The sequence below is a fragment of the Channa argus genome, unplaced genomic scaffold, assembly GCF_033026475.1.
Source record: "Channa argus isolate prfri unplaced genomic scaffold, Channa argus male v1.0 Contig016, whole genome shotgun sequence".
Lineage (NCBI taxonomy): Eukaryota > Metazoa > Chordata > Actinopteri > Anabantiformes > Channidae > Channa > Channa argus.
This window is the reverse complement of record NW_027125235.1, coordinates 396,677-420,090: the sequence shown is the minus strand read 5'-3', so window position 1 is coordinate 420,090 and position 23,414 is coordinate 396,677. Positions and strand designations below refer to the sequence as shown.

General features: G+C 55.2%; 46 non-coding genes across 46 annotated transcripts; all 46 read left to right on the top strand.

Moving 5' to 3' along the window:
- Window positions 1-54: 54 nt before the first annotated feature.
- LOC137113991 (U5 spliceosomal RNA) lies at window positions 55-170 on the top strand. The gene has a single exon (XR_010913107.1). It is a non-coding gene; the product is annotated as a U5 spliceosomal RNA (small nuclear RNA).
- A 181-nt stretch (window positions 171-351) lies between these two features.
- Window positions 352-542, top strand: LOC137114349 (U2 spliceosomal RNA). The gene has a single exon (XR_010913453.1). It is a non-coding gene; the product is annotated as a U2 spliceosomal RNA (small nuclear RNA).
- Window positions 543-1,095: 553 nt separating this feature from the next.
- Window positions 1,096-1,211, top strand: LOC137113616 (U5 spliceosomal RNA). Its single transcript, XR_010912740.1, has one exon. It is a non-coding gene; the product is annotated as a U5 spliceosomal RNA (small nuclear RNA).
- Window positions 1,212-1,392: 181 nt separating this feature from the next.
- On the top strand, window positions 1,393-1,583 carry LOC137114381 (U2 spliceosomal RNA). The gene has a single exon (XR_010913483.1). It is a non-coding gene; the product is annotated as a U2 spliceosomal RNA (small nuclear RNA).
- A 550-nt stretch (window positions 1,584-2,133) lies between these two features.
- LOC137113985 (U5 spliceosomal RNA) lies at window positions 2,134-2,249 on the top strand. Its single transcript, XR_010913101.1, has one exon. It is a non-coding gene; the product is annotated as a U5 spliceosomal RNA (small nuclear RNA).
- Window positions 2,250-2,430: 181 nt separating this feature from the next.
- On the top strand, window positions 2,431-2,621 carry LOC137114346 (U2 spliceosomal RNA). Its single transcript, XR_010913451.1, has one exon. It is a non-coding gene; the product is annotated as a U2 spliceosomal RNA (small nuclear RNA).
- Window positions 2,622-3,176: 555 nt separating this feature from the next.
- Window positions 3,177-3,294, top strand: LOC137113994 (U5 spliceosomal RNA). Its single transcript, XR_010913110.1, has one exon. It is a non-coding gene; the product is annotated as a U5 spliceosomal RNA (small nuclear RNA).
- A 179-nt stretch (window positions 3,295-3,473) lies between these two features.
- On the top strand, window positions 3,474-3,664 carry LOC137114389 (U2 spliceosomal RNA). The gene has a single exon (XR_010913491.1). It is a non-coding gene; the product is annotated as a U2 spliceosomal RNA (small nuclear RNA).
- A 541-nt stretch (window positions 3,665-4,205) lies between these two features.
- LOC137113912 (U5 spliceosomal RNA) lies at window positions 4,206-4,321 on the top strand. Its single transcript, XR_010913030.1, has one exon. It is a non-coding gene; the product is annotated as a U5 spliceosomal RNA (small nuclear RNA).
- A 181-nt stretch (window positions 4,322-4,502) lies between these two features.
- LOC137113312 (U2 spliceosomal RNA) lies at window positions 4,503-4,693 on the top strand. Its single transcript, XR_010912448.1, has one exon. It is a non-coding gene; the product is annotated as a U2 spliceosomal RNA (small nuclear RNA).
- A 550-nt stretch (window positions 4,694-5,243) lies between these two features.
- On the top strand, window positions 5,244-5,359 carry LOC137113942 (U5 spliceosomal RNA). The gene has a single exon (XR_010913059.1). It is a non-coding gene; the product is annotated as a U5 spliceosomal RNA (small nuclear RNA).
- A 181-nt stretch (window positions 5,360-5,540) lies between these two features.
- LOC137114152 (U2 spliceosomal RNA) lies at window positions 5,541-5,731 on the top strand. The gene has a single exon (XR_010913264.1). It is a non-coding gene; the product is annotated as a U2 spliceosomal RNA (small nuclear RNA).
- A 550-nt stretch (window positions 5,732-6,281) lies between these two features.
- LOC137113911 (U5 spliceosomal RNA) lies at window positions 6,282-6,397 on the top strand. Its single transcript, XR_010913029.1, has one exon. It is a non-coding gene; the product is annotated as a U5 spliceosomal RNA (small nuclear RNA).
- Window positions 6,398-6,578: 181 nt separating this feature from the next.
- LOC137113296 (U2 spliceosomal RNA) lies at window positions 6,579-6,769 on the top strand. Its single transcript, XR_010912432.1, has one exon. It is a non-coding gene; the product is annotated as a U2 spliceosomal RNA (small nuclear RNA).
- Window positions 6,770-7,322: 553 nt separating this feature from the next.
- On the top strand, window positions 7,323-7,438 carry LOC137113909 (U5 spliceosomal RNA). The gene has a single exon (XR_010913027.1). It is a non-coding gene; the product is annotated as a U5 spliceosomal RNA (small nuclear RNA).
- A 181-nt stretch (window positions 7,439-7,619) lies between these two features.
- LOC137114350 (U2 spliceosomal RNA) lies at window positions 7,620-7,810 on the top strand. The gene has a single exon (XR_010913454.1). It is a non-coding gene; the product is annotated as a U2 spliceosomal RNA (small nuclear RNA).
- Window positions 7,811-8,363: 553 nt separating this feature from the next.
- On the top strand, window positions 8,364-8,479 carry LOC137113615 (U5 spliceosomal RNA). Its single transcript, XR_010912739.1, has one exon. It is a non-coding gene; the product is annotated as a U5 spliceosomal RNA (small nuclear RNA).
- Window positions 8,480-8,660: 181 nt separating this feature from the next.
- Window positions 8,661-8,851, top strand: LOC137113262 (U2 spliceosomal RNA). The gene has a single exon (XR_010912397.1). It is a non-coding gene; the product is annotated as a U2 spliceosomal RNA (small nuclear RNA).
- Window positions 8,852-9,401: 550 nt separating this feature from the next.
- Window positions 9,402-9,517, top strand: LOC137113984 (U5 spliceosomal RNA). The gene has a single exon (XR_010913100.1). It is a non-coding gene; the product is annotated as a U5 spliceosomal RNA (small nuclear RNA).
- A 181-nt stretch (window positions 9,518-9,698) lies between these two features.
- Window positions 9,699-9,889, top strand: LOC137114345 (U2 spliceosomal RNA). Its single transcript, XR_010913450.1, has one exon. It is a non-coding gene; the product is annotated as a U2 spliceosomal RNA (small nuclear RNA).
- Window positions 9,890-10,444: 555 nt separating this feature from the next.
- On the top strand, window positions 10,445-10,562 carry LOC137113993 (U5 spliceosomal RNA). The gene has a single exon (XR_010913109.1). It is a non-coding gene; the product is annotated as a U5 spliceosomal RNA (small nuclear RNA).
- Window positions 10,563-10,741: 179 nt separating this feature from the next.
- Window positions 10,742-10,932, top strand: LOC137114272 (U2 spliceosomal RNA). Its single transcript, XR_010913380.1, has one exon. It is a non-coding gene; the product is annotated as a U2 spliceosomal RNA (small nuclear RNA).
- Window positions 10,933-11,473: 541 nt separating this feature from the next.
- LOC137113908 (U5 spliceosomal RNA) lies at window positions 11,474-11,589 on the top strand. The gene has a single exon (XR_010913026.1). It is a non-coding gene; the product is annotated as a U5 spliceosomal RNA (small nuclear RNA).
- A 181-nt stretch (window positions 11,590-11,770) lies between these two features.
- On the top strand, window positions 11,771-11,961 carry LOC137113310 (U2 spliceosomal RNA). The gene has a single exon (XR_010912446.1). It is a non-coding gene; the product is annotated as a U2 spliceosomal RNA (small nuclear RNA).
- A 550-nt stretch (window positions 11,962-12,511) lies between these two features.
- Window positions 12,512-12,627, top strand: LOC137113966 (U5 spliceosomal RNA). The gene has a single exon (XR_010913083.1). It is a non-coding gene; the product is annotated as a U5 spliceosomal RNA (small nuclear RNA).
- A 181-nt stretch (window positions 12,628-12,808) lies between these two features.
- Window positions 12,809-12,999, top strand: LOC137114151 (U2 spliceosomal RNA). Its single transcript, XR_010913263.1, has one exon. It is a non-coding gene; the product is annotated as a U2 spliceosomal RNA (small nuclear RNA).
- A 553-nt stretch (window positions 13,000-13,552) lies between these two features.
- Window positions 13,553-13,668, top strand: LOC137113906 (U5 spliceosomal RNA). Its single transcript, XR_010913025.1, has one exon. It is a non-coding gene; the product is annotated as a U5 spliceosomal RNA (small nuclear RNA).
- Window positions 13,669-13,849: 181 nt separating this feature from the next.
- Window positions 13,850-14,040, top strand: LOC137113251 (U2 spliceosomal RNA). The gene has a single exon (XR_010912386.1). It is a non-coding gene; the product is annotated as a U2 spliceosomal RNA (small nuclear RNA).
- Window positions 14,041-14,590: 550 nt separating this feature from the next.
- On the top strand, window positions 14,591-14,706 carry LOC137113614 (U5 spliceosomal RNA). The gene has a single exon (XR_010912738.1). It is a non-coding gene; the product is annotated as a U5 spliceosomal RNA (small nuclear RNA).
- A 181-nt stretch (window positions 14,707-14,887) lies between these two features.
- On the top strand, window positions 14,888-15,078 carry LOC137114258 (U2 spliceosomal RNA). Its single transcript, XR_010913366.1, has one exon. It is a non-coding gene; the product is annotated as a U2 spliceosomal RNA (small nuclear RNA).
- A 541-nt stretch (window positions 15,079-15,619) lies between these two features.
- On the top strand, window positions 15,620-15,735 carry LOC137113905 (U5 spliceosomal RNA). Its single transcript, XR_010913024.1, has one exon. It is a non-coding gene; the product is annotated as a U5 spliceosomal RNA (small nuclear RNA).
- Window positions 15,736-15,916: 181 nt separating this feature from the next.
- LOC137113309 (U2 spliceosomal RNA) lies at window positions 15,917-16,107 on the top strand. Its single transcript, XR_010912445.1, has one exon. It is a non-coding gene; the product is annotated as a U2 spliceosomal RNA (small nuclear RNA).
- Window positions 16,108-16,657: 550 nt separating this feature from the next.
- Window positions 16,658-16,775, top strand: LOC137113879 (U5 spliceosomal RNA). The gene has a single exon (XR_010912999.1). It is a non-coding gene; the product is annotated as a U5 spliceosomal RNA (small nuclear RNA).
- Window positions 16,776-16,954: 179 nt separating this feature from the next.
- On the top strand, window positions 16,955-17,145 carry LOC137113261 (U2 spliceosomal RNA). The gene has a single exon (XR_010912396.1). It is a non-coding gene; the product is annotated as a U2 spliceosomal RNA (small nuclear RNA).
- Window positions 17,146-17,695: 550 nt separating this feature from the next.
- LOC137113613 (U5 spliceosomal RNA) lies at window positions 17,696-17,811 on the top strand. The gene has a single exon (XR_010912737.1). It is a non-coding gene; the product is annotated as a U5 spliceosomal RNA (small nuclear RNA).
- Window positions 17,812-17,992: 181 nt separating this feature from the next.
- LOC137114310 (U2 spliceosomal RNA) lies at window positions 17,993-18,183 on the top strand. The gene has a single exon (XR_010913416.1). It is a non-coding gene; the product is annotated as a U2 spliceosomal RNA (small nuclear RNA).
- A 553-nt stretch (window positions 18,184-18,736) lies between these two features.
- Window positions 18,737-18,852, top strand: LOC137113611 (U5 spliceosomal RNA). The gene has a single exon (XR_010912735.1). It is a non-coding gene; the product is annotated as a U5 spliceosomal RNA (small nuclear RNA).
- A 181-nt stretch (window positions 18,853-19,033) lies between these two features.
- On the top strand, window positions 19,034-19,224 carry LOC137114309 (U2 spliceosomal RNA). Its single transcript, XR_010913415.1, has one exon. It is a non-coding gene; the product is annotated as a U2 spliceosomal RNA (small nuclear RNA).
- A 553-nt stretch (window positions 19,225-19,777) lies between these two features.
- LOC137113610 (U5 spliceosomal RNA) lies at window positions 19,778-19,893 on the top strand. Its single transcript, XR_010912734.1, has one exon. It is a non-coding gene; the product is annotated as a U5 spliceosomal RNA (small nuclear RNA).
- A 181-nt stretch (window positions 19,894-20,074) lies between these two features.
- Window positions 20,075-20,265, top strand: LOC137114320 (U2 spliceosomal RNA). The gene has a single exon (XR_010913426.1). It is a non-coding gene; the product is annotated as a U2 spliceosomal RNA (small nuclear RNA).
- Window positions 20,266-20,815: 550 nt separating this feature from the next.
- LOC137113609 (U5 spliceosomal RNA) lies at window positions 20,816-20,931 on the top strand. The gene has a single exon (XR_010912733.1). It is a non-coding gene; the product is annotated as a U5 spliceosomal RNA (small nuclear RNA).
- A 181-nt stretch (window positions 20,932-21,112) lies between these two features.
- LOC137114401 (U2 spliceosomal RNA) lies at window positions 21,113-21,303 on the top strand. The gene has a single exon (XR_010913502.1). It is a non-coding gene; the product is annotated as a U2 spliceosomal RNA (small nuclear RNA).
- A 550-nt stretch (window positions 21,304-21,853) lies between these two features.
- LOC137113608 (U5 spliceosomal RNA) lies at window positions 21,854-21,969 on the top strand. The gene has a single exon (XR_010912732.1). It is a non-coding gene; the product is annotated as a U5 spliceosomal RNA (small nuclear RNA).
- A 181-nt stretch (window positions 21,970-22,150) lies between these two features.
- On the top strand, window positions 22,151-22,343 carry LOC137114429 (U2 spliceosomal RNA). Its single transcript, XR_010913529.1, has one exon. It is a non-coding gene; the product is annotated as a U2 spliceosomal RNA (small nuclear RNA).
- Window positions 22,344-22,894: 551 nt separating this feature from the next.
- LOC137113607 (U5 spliceosomal RNA) lies at window positions 22,895-23,010 on the top strand. Its single transcript, XR_010912731.1, has one exon. It is a non-coding gene; the product is annotated as a U5 spliceosomal RNA (small nuclear RNA).
- Window positions 23,011-23,191: 181 nt separating this feature from the next.
- Window positions 23,192-23,382, top strand: LOC137113260 (U2 spliceosomal RNA). The gene has a single exon (XR_010912395.1). It is a non-coding gene; the product is annotated as a U2 spliceosomal RNA (small nuclear RNA).
- The last annotated feature ends 32 nt before the right edge of the window (window positions 23,383-23,414 follow it).

Here is a 23,414-nt window from a genome sequence, read left to right as displayed (position 1 = left end):
GGTGGTGAGTGGTGCGACGAGGGACTTCGGCCCCACACGAAGGCAGGAGCGTCCTTATTCTGGTTTCTCTTCATCACGCACAAGTCTTTCGCCTTTTACTAAACACTTCCGTGGAGAGGAATACCGATGAGTTAAATTCCATTTTTGGCAGGCTTTGCCTTCTGGCAGAGCCCTGTGAGTTTGTCAAACGTCAAAGCAGCTGTGTCCGTGGAGAGGTCGGCCTGTGCAAAGAGAGCACGGCCGTGGGTGGGTGCTCAGCAGCGGCCAGTGTTACGTGCAGTTAACAATACTGCACCGCGACACTTGAGAAGTGTCAGAGGAGGTTGGCTCAGGCAGCAAAGAGTTGGGGTCATCGCTTCTCGGCCTTTTGGCTAAGATCAAGTGTAGTATCTGTTCTTATCAGTTTAATATCTGATATGTCCTCTACACGGGGACAACTTATTAAACGGATTTTTAGAACCGGGAGCTGAAAAAGGGGCTTGCTCCGTTCACTCCACGCATCGACCTGGACTTGCAGTGCCGCTGGGAACGGTGCAGCCTTCTCTCCACCTGTGGACAAAAAAAAAAAAAACTTGCTCAGCTTTTCAGGGCGTGAGCCAAATGGGACGGCCGCCGGGGGTCACGCTAAGTACCCCTGCCGACTTAGTGGCGGCTTCTCGGTAGGCTCCTTTGGTTTTTGTCTTCTTGCAATTACGCTTTGTCAGCCATGACAACTGGCCGAAAAGTGCAGCGCGCCACAGCAAGGTGTAGCAACAACAGGGCCCCCGTGCGCGTTCTGCATTTCCCCCTGCAGGCATAGGGGGCAACGTTTCCATCCCGCCACAGGGCCCGTTTACCGCTCCCCGCGTTGCCCGTCTCCTTTTCTCGCTCCTCGCTCAAGATCTGCAAGCAGCTGAGCGTTTGCTAGCCCGCCTGGAAAAGGCAGGATCTTAGTCTGTCCGCAATCTGATTGGCTTGGCCAAAGGGCCGGGGCGGCCTCAGGGAAATGGGAGCTGCCTGGGAATTGGAACGCCTCGCAAGCCGAGAAGGGGGTTCCGCGAAGGTGGTGAGTGGTGCGACGAGCGACTTCGGCCCCACACGAAGGCAGGAGCGTCCTTACTCTGGTTTCTCTTCATCACGCACAAGTCTTTCGCCTTTTACTAAAGACTTCCGTGGAGAGGAATACCAATGAGTTAAATTCCATTTTTGGCAGGCTTTGCCTTCTGGCAGAGCCCTGTGAGTTTGTCAAACGTCAAAGCAGCTGTGTCCGTGGAGAGGTCGGCCTGTGCAAAGAGAGCACGGCCGTGGGTGGGTGCTCAGCAGCGGCCAGTGTTACGTCCAGTTAACAATACTGCACCGCGACACTTGAGAAGTGTCAGAGGAGGTTGGCTCAGGCAGCAAAGAGTTGGGGTCAACGCTTCTCGGCCTTTTGGCTAAGATCAAGTGTAGTATCTGTTCTTATCAGTTTAATATCTGATATGTCCTCTACACGGGGACAACTTATTAAACGGATTTTTAGAACCGGGAGGTGAAAAAGGGGCTTGCTCCGTTCACTCCACGCATTGACCTGGCCTTGCAGTGCCGCTGGGAACGGTGCAGCCTTCTCTCCACCTGTGGACAAAAAAAAAAACTTGCTCAGCTTTTCAGGGCGTGAGCCAAATGGGACGGCCGCCAGGGGTCACGCTAAGTACCCCTGCCGACTTAGTGGCGGCTTCTCGGTAGGCTCCTTTGGTTTTTGTCTTCTTGCAATTACGCTTTGTCAGCCATGACAACTGGCCGAAAAGTGCAGCGCGCCACAACAAGGTGTAGCAACAACAGGGCCCCCGTGCGCGTTCTGCATTTCCCCCTGCAGGCATAGGGGGCAACGTTTCCATCCCGCCACAGGGCCCGTTTACCGCTCCCCGCGTTGCCCGTCTCCTTTTCTCGCTCCTCGCTCAAGATCTGCAAGCAGCTGAGCGTTTGCTAGCCCGCCTGGAAAACGCAGGATCTTAGTCTGTCCGCAATCTGATTGGCTCGGCCAAAGGGCCGGGGCGGCCTCAGGGAAATGGGAGCTGCCTGGGAATTGGAACGCCTCGCAAGCCGAGAAGGGGGTTCCGCGAAGGTGGTGAGTGGTGCGACGAGGGACTTCGGCCCCACACGAAGGCAGGAGCGTCCTTATTCTGGTTTCTCTTCATCACGCACAAGTCTTTCGCCTTTTACTAAACACTTCCGTGGAGAGGAATACCAATGAGTTAAATTCCATTTTTGGCAGGCTTTGCCTTCTGGCAGAGCCCTGTGAGTTTGTCAAACGTCAAAGCAGCTGTGTCCGTGGAGAGGTCGGCCTGTGCAAAGAGAGCACGGCCGTGGGTGGGTGCTCAGCAGCGGCCAGTGTTACGTGCAGTTAACAATACTGCACCGCGACACTTGAGAAGTGTCAGAGGAGGTTGGCTCAGGCAGCAAAGAGTGGGGGTCATCGCTTCTCGGCCTTTTGGCTAAGATCAAGTGTAGTATCTGTTCTTATCAGTTTAATATCTGATATGTCCTCTACACGGGGACAACTTATTAAACGGATTTTTAGAACCGGGAGCTGAAAAAGGGGCTTGCTCCGTTCACTCCACGCATCGACCTGGACTTGCAGTGCCGCTGGGAACGGTGCAGCCTTCTCTCCACCTGTGGACAAAAAAAAAAAAAAAACTTGCTCAGCTTTTCAGGGCGTGAGCCAAATGGGACGTCCGCCGGGGGTCACGCTAAGTACCCCTGCCGACTTAGTGGCGGCTTCTCGGTAGGCTCCTTTGGTTTTTGTCTTCTTGCAATTACGCTTTGTCAGCCATGACAACTGGCCGAAAAGTGCAGCGCGCCACAGCAAGGTGTAGCAACAACAGGGCCCCCGTGCGCGTTCTGCATTTCCCCCTGCAGGCATAGGGGGCAACGTTTCCATCCCGCCACAGGGCCCGTTTACCGCTCCCCGCGTTGCCCGTCTCCTTTTCTCGCTCCTCGCTCAAGATCTGCAAGCAGCTGAGCGTTTGCTAGCCCGCCTGGAAAAGGCAGGATCTTAGTCTGTCCGCAATCTGATTGGCTTGGCCAAAGGGCCGGGGCGGCCTCAGGGAAATGGGAGCTGCCTGGGAATTGGAACGCCTCGCAAGCCGAGAAGGGGGTTCCGCGAAGGTGGTGAGTGGTGCGACGAGGGACTTCGGCCCCACACGAAGGCAGGAGCGTCCTTACTCTGGTTTCTCTTCATCACGCATTAGTCTTTCGCCTTGTACTAAAGACTTCCGTGGAGAGGAATACCGATGAGTTAAATTCCATTTTTGGTAGGCTTTGCCTTCTGGCAGAGCCCTGTGAGTTTGTCAAACGTCAAAGCAGCTGTGTCCGTGGAGAGGTCGGCCTGTGCAAAGAGAGCACGGCCGTGGGTGGGTGCTCAGCAGCGGCCAGTGTTACGTCCAGTTAACAATACTGCACCGCGACACTTGAGAAGTGTCAGAGGAGGTTGGCTCAGGCAGCAAAGAGTGGGGGTCATCGCTTCTCGGCCTTTTGGCTAAGATCAAGTGTAGTATCTGTTCTTATCAGTTTAATATCTGATATGTCCTCTACACGGGGACAACTTATTAAACTGATTTTTAGAACAGGGAGGTGAAAAAGGGGCTTGCTCCGTTCACTCCACGCATCGACCTGGCCTTGCAGTGCCGCTAGGAACGGTGCAGCCTTCTCTCCACCTGTGGACAAAAAAAAAAAACTTGCTCAGCTTTTCAGGGCGTGAGCCAAATGGGACGGCCGCCGGGGGTCACGCTAAGTACCCCTGCCGACTGAGTGGCGGCTTCTCGGTAGGCTCCTTTGGTTTTTGTCTTCTTGCAATTACGCTTTGTCAGCCATGACAACTGGCCGAAAAGTGCAGCAAGGTGTAGCAACAACAGGGCCCCCGTGCGCGTTCTGCATTTCCCCCTGCAGGCATAGGGGGCAACGTTTCCATCCCGCCACAGGGCCCTTTTACCGCTCCCCGCGTTGCCCGTCTCCTTTTCTCGCTCCTCGCTCAAGATCTGCAAGCAGCTGAGCGTTTGCTAGCCCGCCTGGAAAAGGCAGGATCTTAGTCTGTCCGCAATCTGATTGGCTTGGCCAAAGGGCCGGGGCGGCCTCAGGGAAATGGGAGCTGCCTGGGAATTGGAACGCCTCGCAAGCCGAGAAGGGGGTTCCGCGAAGGTGGTGAGTGGTGCGACGAGGGACTTCGGCCCCACACGAAGGCAGGAGCGTCCTTACTCTGGTTTCTCTTCATCACGCATTAGTCTTTCGCCTTTTACTAAAGACTTCCGTGGAGAGGAATACCGATGAGTTAAATTCCATTTTTGGCAGGCTTTGCCTTCTGGCAGAGCCCTGTGAGTTTGTCAAACGTCAAAGCAGCTGTGTCCGTGGAGAGGTCGGCCTGTGCAAAGAGAGCACGGCCGTGGGTGGGTGCTCAGCAGCGGCCAGTGTTACGTCCAGTTAACAATACTGCACCGCGACACTTGAGAAGTGTCAGAGGAGGTTGGCTCAGGCAGCAAAGAGTTGGGGTCAACGCTTCTCGGCCTTTTGGCTAAGATAAAGTGTAGTATCTGTTCTTATCAGTTTAATATCTGATATGTCCTCTACACGGGGACAACTTATTAAACGGATTTTTAGAACCGGGAGATGAAAAAGGGGCTTGCTCCGTTCACTCTACGCATCGACCTGGCCTTGCAGTGCCGCTGGGAACGGTGCAGCCTTCTCTCCACCTGTGGACAAAAAAAAAAACTTGCTCAGCTTTTCAGGGCGTGAGCCAAATGGGACGGCCGCCGGGGGTCACGCTAAGTACCCCTGCCGACTTAGTGGCGGCTTCTCGGTAGGCTCCTTTGGTTTTTGTCTTCTTGCAATTACGCTTTGTCAGCCATGACAACTGGCCGAAAAGTGCAGCGCGCCACAGCAAGGTGTAGCAACAACAGGGCCCCCGTGCGCGTTCTGCATTTCCCCCTGCAGGCATAGGGGGCAACGTTTCCATCCCGCCACAGGGCCCGTTTACCGCTCCCCGCGTTGCCCGTCTCCTTTTCTCGCTCCTCGCTCAAGATCTGCAAGCAGCTGAGCGTTTGCTAGCCCGCCTGGAAAAGGCAGGATCTTAGTCTGTCCGCAATCTGATTGGCTTGGCCAAAGGGCCGGGGCGGCCTCAGGGAAATGGGAGCTGCCTGGGAATTGGAACGCCTCGCAAGCCGAGAAGGGGGTTCCGCGAAAGTGGTGAGTGGTGCGACGAGGGACTTCGGCCCCACACGAAGGCAGGAGCGTCCTTACTCTGGTTTCTCTTCATCACGCACAAGTCTTTCGCCTTTTACTAAACACTTCCGTGGAGAGGAATACCAATGAGTTAAATTCCATTTTTGGCAGGCTTTGCCTTCTGGCAGAGCCCTGTGAGTTTGTCAAACGTCAAAGCAGCTGTGTCCGTGGAGAGGTCGGCCTGTGCAAAGAGAGCACGGCCGTGGGTGGGTGCTCAGCAGCGGCCAGTGTTACGTCCAGTTAACAATACTGCACCGCGACACTTGAGAAGTGTCAGAGGAGGTTGGCTCAGGCAGCAAAGAGTGGGGGTCATCGCTTCTCGGCCTTTTGGCTAAGATCAAGTGTAGTATCTGTTCTTATCAGTTTAATATCTGATATGTCCTCTACACGGGGACAACTTATTAAACGGATTTTTAGAACCGGGAGCTGAAAAAGGGGCTTGCTCCGTTCACTCCACGCATCGACCTGGCCTTGCAGTGCCGCTGGGAACGGTGCAGCCTTCTCTCCACCTGTGGACAAAAAAAAAAACTTGCTCAGCTTTTCAGGGCGTGAGCCAAATGGGACGGCCGCCGGGGGTCACGCTAAGTACCCCTGCCGACTTAGTGGCGGCTTCTCGGTAGGCTCCTTTGGTTTTTGTCTTCTTGCAATTACGCTTTGTCAGCCATGACAACTGGCCGAAAAGTGCAGCGCGCCACAGCAAGGTGTAGCAACAACACGGCCCCCGTGCGCGTTCTGCATTTCCCCCTGCAGGCATAGGGGGCAACGTTTCCATCCCGCCACAGGGCCCGTTTACCGCTCCCCGCGTTGCCCGTCTCCTTTTCTCGCTCCTCGCTCAAGATCTGCAAGCAGCTGAGCGTTTGCTAGCCCGCCTGGAAAAGGCAGGATCTTAGTCTGTCCGCAATCTGATTGGCTTGGCCAAAGGGCCGGGGCGGCCTCAGGGAAATGGGAGCTGCCTGGGAATTGGAACGCCTCGCAAGCCGAGAAGGGGGTTCCGCGAAGGTGGTGAGTGGTGCGACGAGGGACTTCGGCCCCACACGAAGGCAGGAGCGTCCTTACTCTGGTTTCTCTTCATCACGCATTAGTCTTTCGCCTTTTACTAAAGACTTCCGTGGAGAGGAATACCGATGAGTTAAATTCCATTTTTGGCAGGCTTTGCCTTCTGGCAGAGCCCTGTGAGTTTGTCAAACGTCAAAGCAGCTGTGTCCGTGGAGAGGTCGGCCTGTGCAAAGAGAGCACGGCCGTGGGTGGGTGCTCAGCAGCGGCCAGTGTTACGTCCAGTTAACAATACTGCACCGCGACACTTGAGAAGTGTCAGAGGAGGTTGGCTCAGGCAGCAAAGAGTGGGGGTCATCGCTTCTCGGCCTTTTGGCTACGATCAAGTGTAGTATCTGTTCTTATCAGTTTAATATCTGATATGTCCTCTACACGGGGACAACTTAATAAACGGATTTTTAGAACCGGGAGCTGAAAAAGGGGCTTGCTCCGTTCACTCCACGCATCGACCTGGCCTTGCAGTGCCGCTGGGAACGGTGCAGCCTTCTCTCCACCTGTGGACAAAAAAAAAAAAAACTTGCTCAGCTTTTCAGGGCGTGAGCCAAATGGGACGGCCGCCGGGGGTCACGCTAAGTACCCCTGCCGACTTAGTGGCGGCTTCTCGGTAGGCTCCTTTGGTTTTTGTCTTCTTGCAATTACGCTTTGTCAGCCATGACAACTGGCCGAAAAGTGCAGCGCGCCACAGCAAGGTGTAGCAACAACACGGCCCCCGTGCGCGTTCTGCATTTCCCCCTGCAGGCATAGGGGGCAACGTTTCCATCCCGCCACAGGGCCCGTTTACCGCTCCCCGCGTTGCCCGTCTCCTTTTCTCGCTCCTCGCTCAAGATCTGCAAGCAGCTGAGCGTTTGCTAGCCCGCCTGGAAAAGGCAGGATCTTAGTCTGTCCGCAATCTGATTGGCTTGGCCAAAGGGCCGGGGCGGCCTCAGGGAAATGGGAGCTGCCTGGGAATTGGAACGCCTCGCAAGCCGAGAAGGGGGTTCCGCGAAGGTGGTGAGTGGTGCGACGAGGGACTTCGGCCCCACACGAAGGCAGGAGCGTCCTTACTCTGGTTTCTCTTCATCACGCATTAGTCTTTCGCCTTTTACTAAAGACTTCCGTGGAGAGGAATACCGATGAGTTAAATTCCATTTTTGGCAGGCTTTGCCTTCTGGCAGAGCCCTGTGAGTTTGTCAAACGTCAAAGCAGCTGTGTCCGTGGAGAGGTCGGCCTGTGCAAAGAGAGCACGGCCGTGGGTGGGTGCTCAGCAGCGGCCAGTGTTACGTCCAGTTAACAATACTGCACCGCGACACTTGAGAAGTGTCAGAGGAGGTTGGCTCAGGCAGCAAAGAGTGGGGGTCATCGCTTCTCGGCCTTTTGGCTAAGATCAAGTGTAGTATCTGTTCTTATCAGTTTAATATCTGATATGTCCTCTACACGGGGACAACTTAATAAACGGATTTTTAGAACCGGGAGCTGAAAAAGGGGCTTGCTCCGTTCACTCCACGCATCGACCTGGCCTTGCAGTGCCGCTGGGAACGGTGCAGCCTTCTCTCCACCTGTGGACAAAAAAAAAAAAAACTTGCTCAGCTTTTCAGGGCGTGAGCCAAATGGGACGGCCGCCGGGGGTCACGCTAAGTACCCCTGCCGACTTAGTGGCGGCTTCTCGGTAGGCTCCTTTGGTTTTTGTCTTCTTGCAATTACGCTTTGTCAGCCATGACAACTGGCCGAAAAGTGCAGCGCGCCACAGCAAGGTGTAGCAACAACAGGGCCCCCGTGCGCGTTCTGCATTTCCCCCTGCAGGCATAGGGGGCAACGTTTCCATCCCGCCACAGGGCCCGTTTACCGCTCCCCGCGTTGCCCGTCTCCTTTTCTCGCTCCTCGCTCAAGATCTGCAAGCAGCTGAGCGTTTGCTAGCCCGCCTGGAAAAGGCAGGATCTTAGTCTGTCCGCAATCTGATTGGCTCGGCCAAAGGGCCGGGGCGGCCTCAGGGAAATGGGAGCTGCCTGGGAATTGGAACGCCTCGCAAGCCGAGAAGGGGGTTCCGCGAAGGTGGTGAGTGGTGCGACGAGCGACTTCGGCCCCACACGAAGGCAGGAGCGTCCTTACTCTGGTTTCTCTTCATCACGCACAAGTCTTTCGCCTTTTACTAAAGACTTCCGTGGAGAGGAATACCAATGAGTTAAATTCCATTTTTGGCAGGCTTTGCCTTCTGGCAGAGCCCTGTGAGTTTGTCAAACGTCAAAGCAGCTGTGTCCGTGGAGAGGTCGGCCTGTGCAAAGAGAGCACGGCCGTGGGTGGGTGCTCAGCAGCGGCCAGTGTTACGTCCAGTTAACAATACTGCACCGCGACACTTGAGAAGTGTCAGAGGAGGTTGGCTCAGGCAGCAAAGAGTTGGGGTCAACGCTTCTCGGCCTTTTGGCTAAGATCAAGTGTAGTATCTGTTCTTATCAGTTTAATATCTGATATGTCCTCTACACGGGGACAACTTATTAAACGGATTTTTAGAACCGGGAGGTGAAAAAGGGGCTTGCTCCGTTCACTCTACGCATCGACCTGGCCTTGCAGTGCCGCTGGGAACGGTGCAGCCTTCTCTCCACCTGTGGACAAAAAAAAAAACTTGCTCAGCTTTTCAGGGCGTGAGCCAAATGGGACGGCCGCCAGGGGTCACGCTAAGTACCCCTGCCGACTTAGTGGCGGCTTCTCGGTAGGCTCCTTTGGTTTTTGTCTTCTTGCAATTACGCTTTGTCAGCCATGACAACTGGCCGAAAAGTGCAGCGCGCCACAACAAGGTGTAGCAACAACAGGGCCCCCGTGCGCGTTCTGCATTTCCCCCTGCAGGCATAGGGGGCAACGTTTCCATCCCGCCACAGGGCCCGTTTACCGCTCCCCGCGTTGCCCGTCTCCTTTTCTCGCTCCTCGCTCAAGATCTGCAAGCAGCTGAGCGTTTGCTAGCCCGCCTGGAAAACGCAGGATCTTAGTCTGTCCGCAATCTGATTGGCTCGGCCAAAGGGCCGGGGCGGCCTCAGGGAAATGGGAGCTGCCTGGGAATTGGAACGCCTCGCAAGCCGAGAAGGGGGTTCCGCGAAGGTGGTGAGTGGTGCGACGAGGGACTTCGGCCCCACACGAAGGCAGGAGCGTCCTTATTCTGGTTTCTCTTCATCACGCACAAGTCTTTCGCCTTTTACTAAACACTTCCGTGGAGAGGAATACCAATGAGTTAAATTCCATTTTTGGCAGGCTTTGCCTTCTGGCAGAGCCCTGTGAGTTTGTCAAACGTCAAAGCAGCTGTGTCCGTGGAGAGGTCGGCCTGTGCAAAGAGAGCACGGCCGTGGGTGGGTGCTCAGCAGCGGCCAGTGTTACGTGCAGTTAACAATACTGCACCGCGACACTTGAGAAGTGTCAGAGGAGGTTGGCTCAGGCAGCAAAGAGTGGGGGTCATCGCTTCTCGGCCTTTTGGCTAAGATCAAGTGTAGTATCTGTTCTTATCAGTTTAATATCTGATATGTCCTCTACACGGGGACAACTTATTAAACGGATTTTTAGAACCGGGAGCTGAAAAAGGGGCTTGCTCCGTTCACTCCACGCATCGACCTGGACTTGCAGTGCCGCTGGGAACGGTGCAGCCTTCTCTCCACCTGTGGACAAAAAAAAAAAAAAAACTTGCTCAGCTTTTCAGGGCGTGAGCCAAATGGGACGTCCGCCGGGGGTCACGCTAAGTACCCCTGCCGACTTAGTGGCGGCTTCTCGGTAGGCTCCTTTGGTTTTTGTCTTCTTGCAATTACGCTTTGTCAGCCATGACAACTGGCCGAAAAGTGCAGCGCGCCACAGCAAGGTGTAGCAACAACAGGGCCCCCGTGCGCGTTCTGCATTTCCCCCTGCAGGCATAGGGGGCAACGTTTCCATCCCGCCACAGGGCCCGTTTACCGCTCCCCGCGTTGCCCGTCTCCTTTTCTCGCTCCTCGCTCAAGATCTGCAAGCAGCTGAGCGTTTGTTAGCCCGCCTGGAAAAGGCAGGATCTTAGTCTGTCCGCAATCTGATTGGCTTGGCCAAAGGGCCGGGGCGGCCTCAGGGAAATGGGAGCTGCCTGGGAATTGGAACGCCTCGCAAGCCGAGAAGGGGGTTCCGCGAAGGTGGTGAGTGGTGCGACGAGGGACTTCGGCCCCACACGAAGGCAGGAGCGTCCTTACTCTGGTTTCTCTTCATCACGCATTAGTCTTTCGCCTTGTACTAAAGACTTCCGTGGAGAGGAATACCGATGAGTTAAATTCCATTTTTGGTAGGCTTTGCCTTCTGGCAGAGCCCTGTGAGTTTGTCAAACGTCAAAGCAGCTGTGTCCGTGGAGAGGTCGGCCTGTGCAAAGAGAGCACGGCCGTGGGTGGGTGCTCAGCAGCGGCCAGTGTTACGTCCAGTTAACAATACTGCACCGCGACACTTGAGAAGTGTCAGAGGAGGTTGGCTCAGGCAGCAAAGAGTGGGGGTCATCGCTTCTCGGCCTTTTGGCTAAGATCAAGTGTAGTATCTGTTCTTATCAGTTTAATATCTGATATGTCCTCTACACGGGGACAACTTATTAAACTGATTTTTAGAACAGGGAGGTGAAAAAGGGGCTTGCTCCGTTCACTCCACGCATCGACCTGGCCTTGCAGTGCCGCTAGGAACGGTGCAGCCTTCTCTCCACCTGTGGACAAAAAAAAAAAACTTGCTCAGCTTTTCAGGGCGTGAGCCAAATGGGACGGCCGCCGGGGGTCACGCTAAGTACCCCTGCCGACTGAGTGGCGGCTTCTCGGTAGGCTCCTTTGGTTTTTGTCTTCTTGCAATTACGCTTTGTCAGCCATGACAACTGGCCGAAAAGTGCAGCAAGGTGTAGCAACAACAGGGCCCCCGTGCGCGTTCTGCATTTCCCCCTGCAGGCATAGGGGGCAACGTTTCCATCCCGCCACAGGGCCCTTTTACCGCTCCCCGCGTTGCCCGTCTCCTTTTCTCGCTCCTCGCTCAAGATCTGCAAGCAGCTGAGCGTTTGCTAGCCCGCCTGGAAAAGGCAGGATCTTAGTCTGTCCGCAATCTGATTGGCTTGGCCAAAGGGCCGGGGCGGCCTCAGGGAAATGGGAGCTGCCTGGGAATTGGAACGCCTCGCAAGCCGAGAAGGGGGTTCCGCGAAGGTGGTGAGTGGTGCGACGAGGGACTTCGGCCCCACACGAAGGCAGGAGCGTCCTTACTCTGGTTTCTCTTCATCACGCATTAGTCTTTCGCCTTTTACTAAAGACTTCCGTGGAGAGGAATACCGATGAGTTAAATTCCATTTTTGGCAGGCTTTGCCTTCTGGCAGAGCCCTGTGAGTTTGTCAAACGTCAAAGCAGCTGTGTCCGTGGAGAGGTCGGCCTGTGCAAAGAGAGCACGGCCGTGGGTGGGTGCTCAGCAGCGGCCAGTGTTACGTCCAGTTAACAATACTGCACCGCGACACTTGAGAAGTGTCAGAGGAGGTTGGCTCAGGCAGCAAAGAGTTGGGGTCAACGCTTCTCGGCCTTTTGGCTAAGATAAAGTGTAGTATCTGTTCTTATCAGTTTAATATCTGATATGTCCTCTACACGGGGACAACTTATTAAACGGATTTTTAGAACCGGGAGATGAAAAAGGGGCTTGCTCCGTTCACTCTACGCATCGACCTGGCCTTGCAGTGCCGCTGGGAACGGTGCAGCCTTCTCTCCACCTGTGGACAAAAAAAAAAACTTGCTCAGCTTTTCAGGGCGTGAGCCAAATGGGACGGCCGCCGGGGGTCACGCTAAGTACCCCTGCCGACTTAGTGGCGGCTTCTCGGTAGGCTCCTTTGGTTTTTGTCTTCTTGCAATTACGCTTTGTCAGCCATGACAACTGGCCGAAAAGTGCAGCGCGCCACAGCAAGGTGTAGCAACAACAGGGCCCCCGTGCGCGTTCTGCATTTCCCCCTGCAGGCATAGGGGGCAACGTTTCCATCCCGCCACAGGGCCCGTTTACCGCTCCCCGCGTTGCCCGTCTCCTTTTCTCGCTCCTCGCTCAAGATCTGCAAGCAGCTGAGCGTTTGCTAGCCCGCCTGGAAAAGGCAGGATCTTAGTCTGTCCGCAATCTGATTGGCTTGGCCAAAGGGCCGGGGCGGCCTCAGGGAAATGGGAGCTGCCTGGGAATTGGAACGCCTCGCAAGCCGAGAAGGGGGTTCCGCGAAAGTGGTGAGTGGTGCGACGAGGGACTTCGGCCCCACACGAAGGCAGGAGCGTCCTTACTCTGGTTTCTCTTCATCACGCACAAGTCTTTTGCCTTTTACTAAACACTTCCGTGGAGAGGAATACCAATGAGTTAAATTCCATTTTTGGCAGGCTTTGCCTTCTGGCAGAGCCCTGTGAGTTTGTCAAACGTCAAAGCAGCTGTGTCCGTGGAGAGGTCGGCCTGTGCAAAGAGAGCACGGCCGTGGGTGGGTGCTCAGCAGCGGCCAGTGTTACGTCCAGTTAACAATACTGCACCGCGACACTTGAGAAGTGTCAGAGGAGGTTGGCTCAGGCAGCAAAGAGTGGGGGTCATCGCTTCTCGGCCTTTTGGCTAAGATCAAGTGTAGTATCTGTTCTTATCAGTTTAATATCTGATATGTCCTCTACACGGGGACAACTTATTAAACGGATTTTTAGAACCGGGAGCTGAAAAAGGGGCTTGCTCCGTTCACTCCACGCATCGACCTGGCCTTGCAGTGCCGCTGGGAACGGTGCAGCCTTCTCTCCACCTGTGGACAAAAAAAAAAAAAACTTGCTCAGCTTTTCAGGGTGTGAGCCAAATGGGACGGCCGCCGGGGGTCACGCTAAGTACCCCTGCCGACTTAGTGGCGGCTTCTCGGTAGGCTCCTTTGGTTTTTGTCTTCTTGCAATTACGCTTTGTCAGCCATGACAACTGGCCGAAAAGTGCAGCGCGCCACAGCAAGGTGTAGCAACAACACGGCCCCCGTGCGCGTTCTGCATTTCCCCCTGCAGGCATAGGGGGCAACGTTTCCATCCCGCCACAGGGCCCGTTTACCGCTCCCCGCGTTGCCCGTCTCCTTTTCTCGCTCCTCGCTCAAGATCTGCAAGCAGCTGAGCGTTTGCTAGCCCGCCTGGAAAAGGCAGGATCTTAGTCTGTCCGCAATCTGATTGGCTTGGCCAAAGGGCCGGGGCGGCCTCAGGGAAATGGGAGCTGCCTGGGAATTGGAACGCCTCGCAAGCCGAGAAGGGGGTTCCGCGAAGGTGGTGAGTGGTGCGACGAGGGACTTCGGCCCCACACGAAGGCAGGAGCGTCCTTACTCTGGTTTCTCTTCATCACGCATTAGTCTTTCGCCTTTTACTAAAGACTTCCGTGGAGAGGAATACCGATGAGTTAAATTCCATTTTTGGCAGGCTTTGCCTTCTGGCAGAGCCCTGTGAGTTTGTCAAACGTCAAAGCAGCTGTGTCCGTGGAGAGGTCGGCCTGTGCAAAGAGAGCACGGCCGTGGGTGGGTGCTCAGCAGCGGCCAGTGTTACGTCCAGTTAACAATACTGCACCGCGACACTTGAGAAGTGTCAGAGGAGGTTGGCTCAGGCAGCAAAGAGTTGGGGTCAATGCTTCTCGGCCTTTTGGCTAAGATCAAGTGTAGTATCTGTTCTTATCAGTTTAATATCTGATATGTCCTCTACACGGGGACAACTTATTAAACGGATTTTTAGAACCGGGAGATGAAAAAGGGGCTTGCTCCGTTCACTCTACGCATCGACCTGGCCTTGCAGTGCCGCTGGGAACGGTGCAGCCTTCTCTCCACCTGTGGACAAAAAAAAAAACTTGCTCAGCTTTTCAGGGCGTGAGCCAAATGGGACGGCCGCCGGGGGTCACGCTAAGTACCCCTGCCGACTTAGTAGCGGCTTCTCGGTAGGCTCCTTTGGTTTTTGTCTTCTTGCAATTACGCTTTGTCAGCCATGACAACTGGCCGAAAAGTGCAGCGCGCCACAGCAAGGTGTAGCAACAACAGGGCCCCCGTGCGCATTCTGCATTTCCCCCTGCAGGCATAGGGGGCAACGTTTCCATCCCGCCACAGGGCCCGTTTACCGCTCCCCGCGTTGCCCGTCTCCTTTTCTCGCTCCTCGCTCAAGATCTGCAAGCAGCTGAGCGTTTGCTAGCCCGCCTGGAAAAGGCAGGATCTTAGTCTGTCCGCAATCTGATTGGCTTGGCCAAAGGGCCGGGGCGGCCTCAGGGAAATGGGAGATGCCTGGGAATTGGAACGCCTCGCAAGCCGAGAAGGGGGTTCCGCGAAAGTGGTGAGTGGTGCGACGAGGGACTTCGGCCCCACACGAAGGCAGGAGCGTCCTTACTCTGGTTTCTCTTCATCACGCACAAGTCTTTCGCCTTTTACTAAAGACTTCCGTGGAGAGGAATACCAATGAGTTAAATTCCATTTTTGGCAGGCTTTGCCTTCTGGCAGAGCCCTGTGAGTTTGTCAAACGTCAAAGCAGCTGTGTCCGTGGAGAGGTCGGCCTGTGCAAAGAGAGCACGGCCGTGGGTGGGTGCTCAGCAGCGGCCAGTGTTACGTCCAGTTAACAATACTGCACCGCGACACTTGAGAAGTGTCAGAGGAGGTTGGCTCAGGCAGCAAAGAGTGGGGGTCATCGCTTCTCGGCCTTTTGGCTAAGATCAAGTGTAGTATCTGTTCTTATCAGTTTAATATCTGATATGTCCTCTACACAGGGACAACTTATTAAACTGATTTTTAGAACAGGGAGGTGAAAAAGGGGCTTGCTCCGTTCACTCCACGCATCGACCTGGCCTTGCAGTGCCGCTAGGAACGGTGCAGCCTTCTCTCCACCTGTGGACAAAAAAAAAAAACTTGCTCAGCTTTTCAGGGCGTGAGCCAAATGGGACGGCCGCCGGGGGTCACGCTAAGTACCCCTGCCGACTGAGTGGCGGCTTCTCGGTAGGCTCCTTTGGTTTTTGTCTTCTTGCAATTACGCTTTGTCAGCCATGACAACTGGCCGAAAAGTGCAGCAAGGTGTAGCAACAACAGGGCCCCCGTGCGCGTTCTGCATTTCCCCCTGCAGGCATAGGGGGCAACGTTTCCATCCCGCCACAGGGCCCTTTTACCGCTCCCCGCGTTGCCCGTCTCCTTTTCTCGCTCCTCGCTCAAGATCTGCAAGCAGCTGAGCGTTTGCTAGCCCGCCTGGAAAAGGCAGGATCTTAGTCTGTCCGCAATCTGATTGGCTTGGCCAAAGGGCCGGGGCGGCCTCAGGGAAATGGGAGCTGCCTGGGAATTGGAACGCCTCGCAAGCCGAGAAGGGGGTTCCGCGAAGGTGGTGAGTGGTGCGACGAGGGACTTCGGCCCCACACGAAGGCAGGAGCGTCCTTACTCTGGTTTCTCTTCATCACGCATTAGTCTTTCGCCTTTTACTAAAGACTTCCGTGGAGAGGAATACCGATGAGTTAAATTCCATTTTTGGCAGGCTTTGCCTTCTGGCAGAGCCCTGTGAGTTTGTCAAACGTCAAAGCAGCTGTGTCCGTGGAGAGGTCGGCCTGTGCAAAGAGAGCACGGCCGTGGGTGGGTGCTCAGCAGCGGCCAGTGTTACGTCCAGTTAACAATACTGCACCGCGACACTTGAGAAGTGTCAGAGGAGGTTGGCTCAGGCAGCAAAGAGTTGGGGTCAACGCTTCTCGGCCTTTTGGCTAAGATAAAGTGTAGTATCTGTTCTTATCAGTTTAATATCTGATATGTCCTCTACACGGGGACAACTTATTAAACGGATTTTTAGAACCGGGAGATGAAAAAGGGGCTTGCTCCGTTCACTCTACGCATCGACCTGGCCTTGCAGTGCCGCTGGGAACGGTGCAGCCTTCTCTCCACCTGTGGACAAAAAAAAAAACTTGCTCAGCTTTTCAGGGCGTGAGCCAAATGGGACGGCCGCCGGGGGTCACGCTAAGTACCCCTGCCGACTTAGTGGCGGCTTCTCGGTAGGCTCCTTTGGTTTTTGTCTTCTTGCAATTACGCTTTGTCACCCATGACAACTGGCCGAAAAGTGCAGCGCGCCACAGCAAGGTGTAGCAACAACAGGGCCCCCGTGCGCGTTCTGCATTTCCCCCTGCAGGCATAGGGGGCAACGTTTCCATCCCGCCACAGGGCCCGTTTACCGCTCCCCGCGTTGCCCGTCTCCTTTTCTCGCTCCTCGCTCAAGATCTGCAAGCAGCTGAGCGTTTGCTAGCCCGCCTGGAAAAGGCAGGATCTTAGTCTGTCCGCAATCTGATTGGCTCGGCCAAAGGGCCGGGGCGGCCTCAGGGAAATGGGAGCTGCCTGGGAATTGGAACGCCTCGCAAGCCGAGAAGGGGGTTCCGCGAAGGTGGTGAGTGGTGCGACGAGCGACTTCGGCCCCACACGAAGGCAGGAGCGTCCTTACTCTGGTTTCTCTTCATCACGCACAAGTCTTTCGCCTTTTACTAAAGACTTCCGTGGAGAGGAATACCAATGAGTTAAATTCCATTTTGGGCAGGCTTTGCCTTCTGGCAGAGCCCTGTGAGTTTGTCAAACGTCAAAGCAGCTGTGTCCGTGGAGAGGTCGGCCTGTGCAAAGAGAGCACGGCCGTGGGTGGGTGCTCAGCAGCGGCCAGTGTTACGTCCAGTTAACAATACTGCACCGCGACACTTGAGAAGTGTCAGAGGAGGTTGGCTCAGGCAGCAAAGAGTTGGGGTCAACGCTTCTCGGCCTTTTGGCTAAGATCAAGTGTAGTATCTGTTCTTATCAGTTTAATATCTGATATGTCCTCTACACGGGGACAACTTATTAAACGGATTTTTAGAACCGGGAGGTGAAAAAGGGGCTTGCTCCGTTCACTCTACGCATCGACCTGGCCTTGCAGTGCCGCTGGGAACGGTGCAGCCTTCTCTCCACCTGTGGACAAAAAAAAAAACTTGCTCAGCTTTTCAGGGCGTGAGCCAAATGGGACGGCCGCCAGGGGTCACGCTAAGTACCCCTGCCGACTTAGTGGCGGCTTCTCGGTAGGCTCCTTTGGTTTTTGTCTTCTTGCAATTACGCTTTGTCAGCCATGACAACTGGCCGAAAAGTGCAGCGCGCCACAACAAGGTGTAGCAACAACAGGGCCCCCGTGCGCGTTCTGCATTTCCCCCTGCAGGCATAGGGGGCAACGTTTCCATCCCGCCACAGGGCCCGTTTACCGCTCCCCGCGTTGCCCGTCTCCTTTTCTCGCTCCTCGCTCAAGATCTGCAAGCAGCTGAGCGTTTGCTAGCCCGCCTGGAAAACGCAGGATCTTAGTCTGTCCGCAATCTGATTGGCTCGGCCAAAGGGCCGGGGCGGCCTCAGGGAAATGGGAGCTGCCTGGGAATTGGAACGCCTCGCAAGCCGAGAAGGGGGTTCCGCGAAGGTGGTGAGTGGTGCGACGAGGGACTTCGGCCCCACACGAAGGCAGGAGCGTCCTTACTCTGGTTTCTCTTCATCACGCACAAGTCTTTCGCCTTTTACTAAAGACTTCCGTGGAGAGGAATACCAATGAGTTAAATTCCATTTTTGGCAGGCTTTGCCTTCTGGCAGAGCCCTGTGAGTTTGTCAAACGTCAAAGCAGCTGTGTCCGTGGAGAGGTCGGCCTGTGCAAAGAGAGCACGGCCGTGGGTGGGTGCTCAGCAGCGGCCAGTGTTACGTCCAGTTAACAATACTGCACCGCGACACTTGAGAAGTGTCAGAGGAGGTTGGCTCAGGCAGCAAAGAGTGGGGGTCATCGCTTCTCGGCCTTTTGGCTGAGATCAAGTGTAGTATCTGTTCTTATCAGTTTAATATCTGATATGTCCTCTACACGGGGACAACTTATTAAACGGATTTTTAGAACCGGGAGCTGAAAAAGGGGCTTGCTCCGTTCACTCCACGCATCGACCTGGCCTTGCAGTGCCGCTGGGAACGGTGCAGCCTTCTCTCCACCTGTGGACAAAAAAAAAAAAAACTTGCTCAGCTTTTCAGGGCGTGAGCCAAATGGGACGGCCGCCGGGGGTCACGCTAAGTACCCCTGCCGACTTAGTGGCGGCTTCTCGGTAGGCTCCTTTAGTTTTTGTCTTCTTGCAATTACGCTTTGTCAGCCATGACAACTGGCCGAAAAGTGCAGCGCGCCACAACAAGGTGTAGCAACAACAGGGCCCCCGTGCGCGTTCTGCATTTCCCCCTGCAGGCATAGGGGGCAACGTTTCCATCCCGCCACAGGGCCCGTTTACCGCTCCCCGCGTTGCCCGTCTCCTTTTCTCGCTCCTCGCTCAAGATCTGCAAGCAGCTGAGCGTTTGCTAGCCCGCCTGGAAAACGCAGGATCTTAGTCTGTCCGCAATCTGATTGGCTCGGCCAAAGGGCCGGGGCGGCCTCAGGGAAATGGGAGCTGCCTGGGAATTGGAACGCCTCGCAAGCCGAGAAGGGGGTTCCGCGAAGGTGGTGAGTGGTGCGACGAGGGACTTCGGCCCCACACGAAGGCAGGAGCGTCCTTACTCTGGTTTCTCTTCATCACGCACAAGTCTTTCGCCTTTTACTAAAGACTTCCGTGGAGAGGAATACCAATGAGTTAAATTCCATTTTTGGCAGGCTTTGCCTTCTGGCAGAGCCCTGTGAGTTTGTCAAACGTCAAAGCAGCTGTGTCCGTGGAGAGGTCGGCCTGTGCAAAGAGAGCACGGCCGTGGGTGGGTGCTCAGCAGCGGCCAGTGTTACGTCCAGTTAACAATACTGCACCGCGACACTTGAGAAGTGTCAGAGGAGGTTGGCTCAGGCAGCAAAGAGTGGGGGTCATCGCTTCTCGGCCTTTTGGCTGAGATCAAGTGTAGTATCTGTTCTTATCAGTTTAATATCTGATATGTCCTCTACACGGGGACAACTTATTAAACGGATTTTTAGAACCGGGAGCTGAAAAAGGGGCTTGCTCCGTTCACTCCACGCATCGACCTGGCCTTGCAGTGCCGCTGGGAACGGTGCAGCCTTCTCTCCACCTGTGGACAAAAAAAAAAAAAACTTGCTCAGCTTTTCAGGGCGTGAGCCAAATGGGACGGCCGCCGGGGGTCACGCTAAGTACCCCTGCCGACTTAGTGGCGGCTTCTCGGTAGGCTCCTTTAGTTTTTGTCTTCTTGCAATTACGCTTTGTCAGCCATGACAACTGGCCGAAAAGTGCAGCGCGCCACAGCAAGGTGTAGCAACAACAGGGCCCCCGTGCGCGTTCTGCATTTCCCCCTGCAGGCATAGGGGGCAACGTTTCCATCCCGCCACAGGGCCCGTTTACCGCTCCCCGCGTTGCCCGTCTCCTTTTCTCGCTCCTCGCTCAAGATCTGCAAGCAGCTGAGCGTTTGCTAGCCCGCCTGGAAAAGGCAGGATCTTAGTCTGTCCGCAATCTGATTGGCTCGGCCAAAGGGCCGGGGCGGCCTCAGGGAAATGGGAGCTGCCTGGGAATTGGAACGCCTCGCAAGCCGAGAAGGGGGTTCCGCGAAGGTGGTGAGTGGTGCGACGAGGGACTTCGGCCCCACACGAAGGCAGGAGCGTCCTTACTCTGGTTTCTCTTCATCACGCACAAGTCTTTCGCCTTTTACTAAAGACTTCCGTGGAGAGGAATACCAATGAGTTAAATTCCATTTTTGGCAGGCTTTGCCTTCTGGCAGAGCCCTGTGAGTTTGTCAAACGTCAAAGCAGCTGTTTCCGTGGAGAGGTCGGCCTGTGCAAAGAGAGCACGGCCGTGGGTGGGTGCTCAGCAGCGGCCAGTGTTACGTCCAGTTAACAATACTGCACCGCGACACTTGAGAAGTGTCAGAGGAGGTTGGCTCAGGCAGCAAAGAGTTGGGGTCAACGCTTCTCGGCCTTTTGGCTAAGATCAAGTGTAGTATCTGTTCTTATCAGTTTAATATCTGATATGTCCTCTACACGGGGACAACTTATTAAACGGATTTTTAGAACCGGGAGGTGAAAAAGGGGCTTGCTCCGTTCACTCCACGCATCGACCTGGCCTTGCAGTGCCGCTGGGAACGGTGCAGCCTTCTCTCCACCTGTGGACAAAAAAAAAAACTTGCTCAGCTTTTCAGGGCGTGAGCCAAATGGGACGGCCGCCGGGGGTCACGCTAAGTACCCCTGCCGACTTAGTGGCGGCTTCTCGGTAGGCTCCTTTGGTTTTTGTCTTCTTGCAATTACGCTTTGTCAGCCATGACAACTGTCCGAAAAGTGCAGCGCGCCACAGCAAGGTGTAGCAACAACAGGGCCCCCGTGCGCGTTCTGCATTTCCCCCTGCAGGCATAGGGGGCAACGTTTCCATCCCGCCACAGGGCCCGTTTACCGCTCCCCGCGTTGCCCGTCTCCTTTTCTCGCTCCTCGCTCAAGATCTGCAAGCAGCTGAGCGTTTGCTAGCCCGCCTGGAAAAGGCAGGATCTTAGTCTGTCCGCAATCTGATTGGCTCGGCCAAAGGGCCGGGGCGGCCTCAGGGAAATGGGAGCTGCCTGGGAATTGGAACGCCTCGCAAGCCGAGAAGGGGGTTCCGCGAAGGTGGTGAGTGGTGCGACGAGGGACTTCGGCCCCACACGAAGGCAGGAGCGTCCTTACTCTGGTTTCTCTTCATCACGCACAAGTCTTTCGCCTTTTACTAAAGACTTCCGTGGAGAGGAATACCAATGAGTTAAATTCCATTTTTGGCAGGCTTTGCCTTCTGGCAGAGCCCTGTGAGTTTGTCAAACGTCAAAGCAGCTGTGTCCGTGGAGAGGTCGGCCTGTGCAAAAAGAGCACGGCCGTGGGTGGGTGCTCAGCAGCGGCCAGTGTTACGTCCAGTTAACAATACTGCACCGCGACACTTGAGAAGTGTCAGAGGAGGTTGGCTCAGGCAGCAAAGAGTTGGGGTCAACGCTTCTCGGCCTTTTGGCTAAGATCAAGTGTAGTATCTGTTCTTATCAGTTTAATATCTGATATGTCCTCTACACGGGGACAACTTATTAAACGGATTTTTAGAACCGGGAGCTGAAAAAGGGGCTTGCTCCGTTCACTCCACGTATCGACCTGGCCTTGCAGTGCCGCTGGGAACGGTGCAGCCTTCTCTCCACCTGTGGACAAAAAAAAAAACTTGCTCAGCTTTTCAGGGCGTGAGCCAAATGGGACGGCCGCCGGGGGTCACGCTAAGTACCCCTGCCGACTTAGTGGCGGCTTCTCGGTAGGCTCCTTTGGTTTTTGTCTTCTTGCAATTACGCTTTGTCAGCCATGACAACTGGCCGAAAAGTGCAGCGCGCCACAGCAAGGTGTAGCAACAACAGGGCCCCCGTGCGCGTTCTGCATTTCCCCCTGCAGGCATAGGGGGCAACGTTTCCATCCCGCCACAGGGCCCGTTTACCGCTCCCCGCGTTGCCCGTCTCCTTTTCTCGCTCCTCGCTCAAGATCTGCAAGCAGCTGAGCGTTTGCTAGCCCGCCTGGAAAAGGCAGGATCTTAGTCTGTCCGCAATCTGATTGGCTCGGCCAAAGGGCCGGGGCGGCCTCAGGGAAATGGGAGCTGCCTGGGAATTGGAACGCCTCGCAAGCCGAGAAGGGGGTTCCGCGAAGGTGGTGAGTGGTGCGACGAGGGACTTCGGCCCCACACGAAGGCAGGAGCGTCCTTACTCTGGTTTCTCTTCATCACGCACAAGTCTTTCGCCTTTTACTAAAGACTTCCGTGGAGAGGAATACCAATGAGTTAAATTCCATTTTTGGCAGGCTTTGCCTTCTGGCAGAGCCCTGTGAGTTTGTCAAACGTCAAAGCAGCTGTGTCCGTGGAGAGGTCGGCCTGTGCAAAGAGAGCACGGCCGTGGGTGGGTGCTCAGCAGCGGCCAGTGTTACGTCCAGTTAACAATACTGCACCGCGACACTTGAGAAGTGTCAGAGGAGGTTGGCTCAGGCAGCAAAGAGTTGGGGTCAACGCTTCTCGGCCTTTTGGCTAAGATCAAGTGTAGTATCTGTTCTTATCAGTTTAATATCTGATATGTCCTCTACACGGGGACAACTTATTAAACGGATTTTTAGAACCGGGAGCTGAAAAAAAGGGGCTTGCTCCGTTCACTCCACGCATCGACCTGGCCTTGCAGTGCCGCTGGGAACGGTGCAGCCTTCTCTCCACCTGTGGACAAAAAAAAAAAACTTGCTCAGCTTTTCAGGGCGTGAGCCAAATGGGACGGCCGCCGGGGGTCACGCTAAGTACCCCTGCCGACTTAGTGGCGGCTTCTCGGTAGGCTCCTTTGGTTTTTGTCTTCTTGCAATTACGCTTTGTCAGCCATGACAACTGGCCGAAAAGTGCAGCGCGCCACAGCAAGGTGTAGCAACAACAGGGCCCCCGTGCGCGTTCTGCATTTCCCCCTGCAGGCATAGGGGGCAACGTTTCCATCCCGCCACAGGGCCCGTTTACCGCTCCCCGCGTTGCCCGTCTCCTTTTCTCGCTCCTCGCTCAAGATCTGCAAGCAGCTGAGCGTTTGCTAGCCCGCCTGGAAAAGGCAGGATCTTAGTCTGTCCGCAATCTGATTGGCTCGGCCAAAGGGCCGGGGCGGCCTCAGGGAAATGGGAGCTGCCTGGGAATTGGAACGCCTCGCAAGCCGAGAAGGGGGTTCCGCGAAGGTGGTGAGTGGTGCGACGAGGGACTTCGGCCCCACACGAAGGCAGGAGCGTCCTTACTCTGGTTTCTCTTCATCACGCACAAGTCTTTCGCCTTTTACTAAAGACTTCCGTGGAGAGGAATACCAATGAGTTAAATTCCATTTTTGGCAGGCTTTGCCTTCTGGCAGAGCCCTGTGAGTTTGTCAAACGTCAAAGCAGCTGTGTCCGTGGAGAGGTCGGCCTGTGCAAAGAGAGCACGGCCGTGGGTGGGTGCTCAGCAGCGGCCAGTGTTACGTCCAGTTAACAATACTGCACCGCGACACTTGAGAAGTGTCAGAGGAGGTTGGCTCAGGCAGCAAAGAGTTGGGGTCAACGCTTCTCGGCCTTTTGGCTAAGATCAAGTGTAGTATCTGTTCTTATCAGTTTAATATCTGATATGTCCTCTACACGGGGACAACTTATTAAACGGATTTTTAGAACCGGGAGGTGAAAAAGGGGCTTGCTCCGTTCACTCTACGCATCGACCTGGCCTTGCAGTGCCGCTGGGAACGGTGCAGCCTTCTCTCCACCTGTGGACAAAAAAAAAAACTTGCT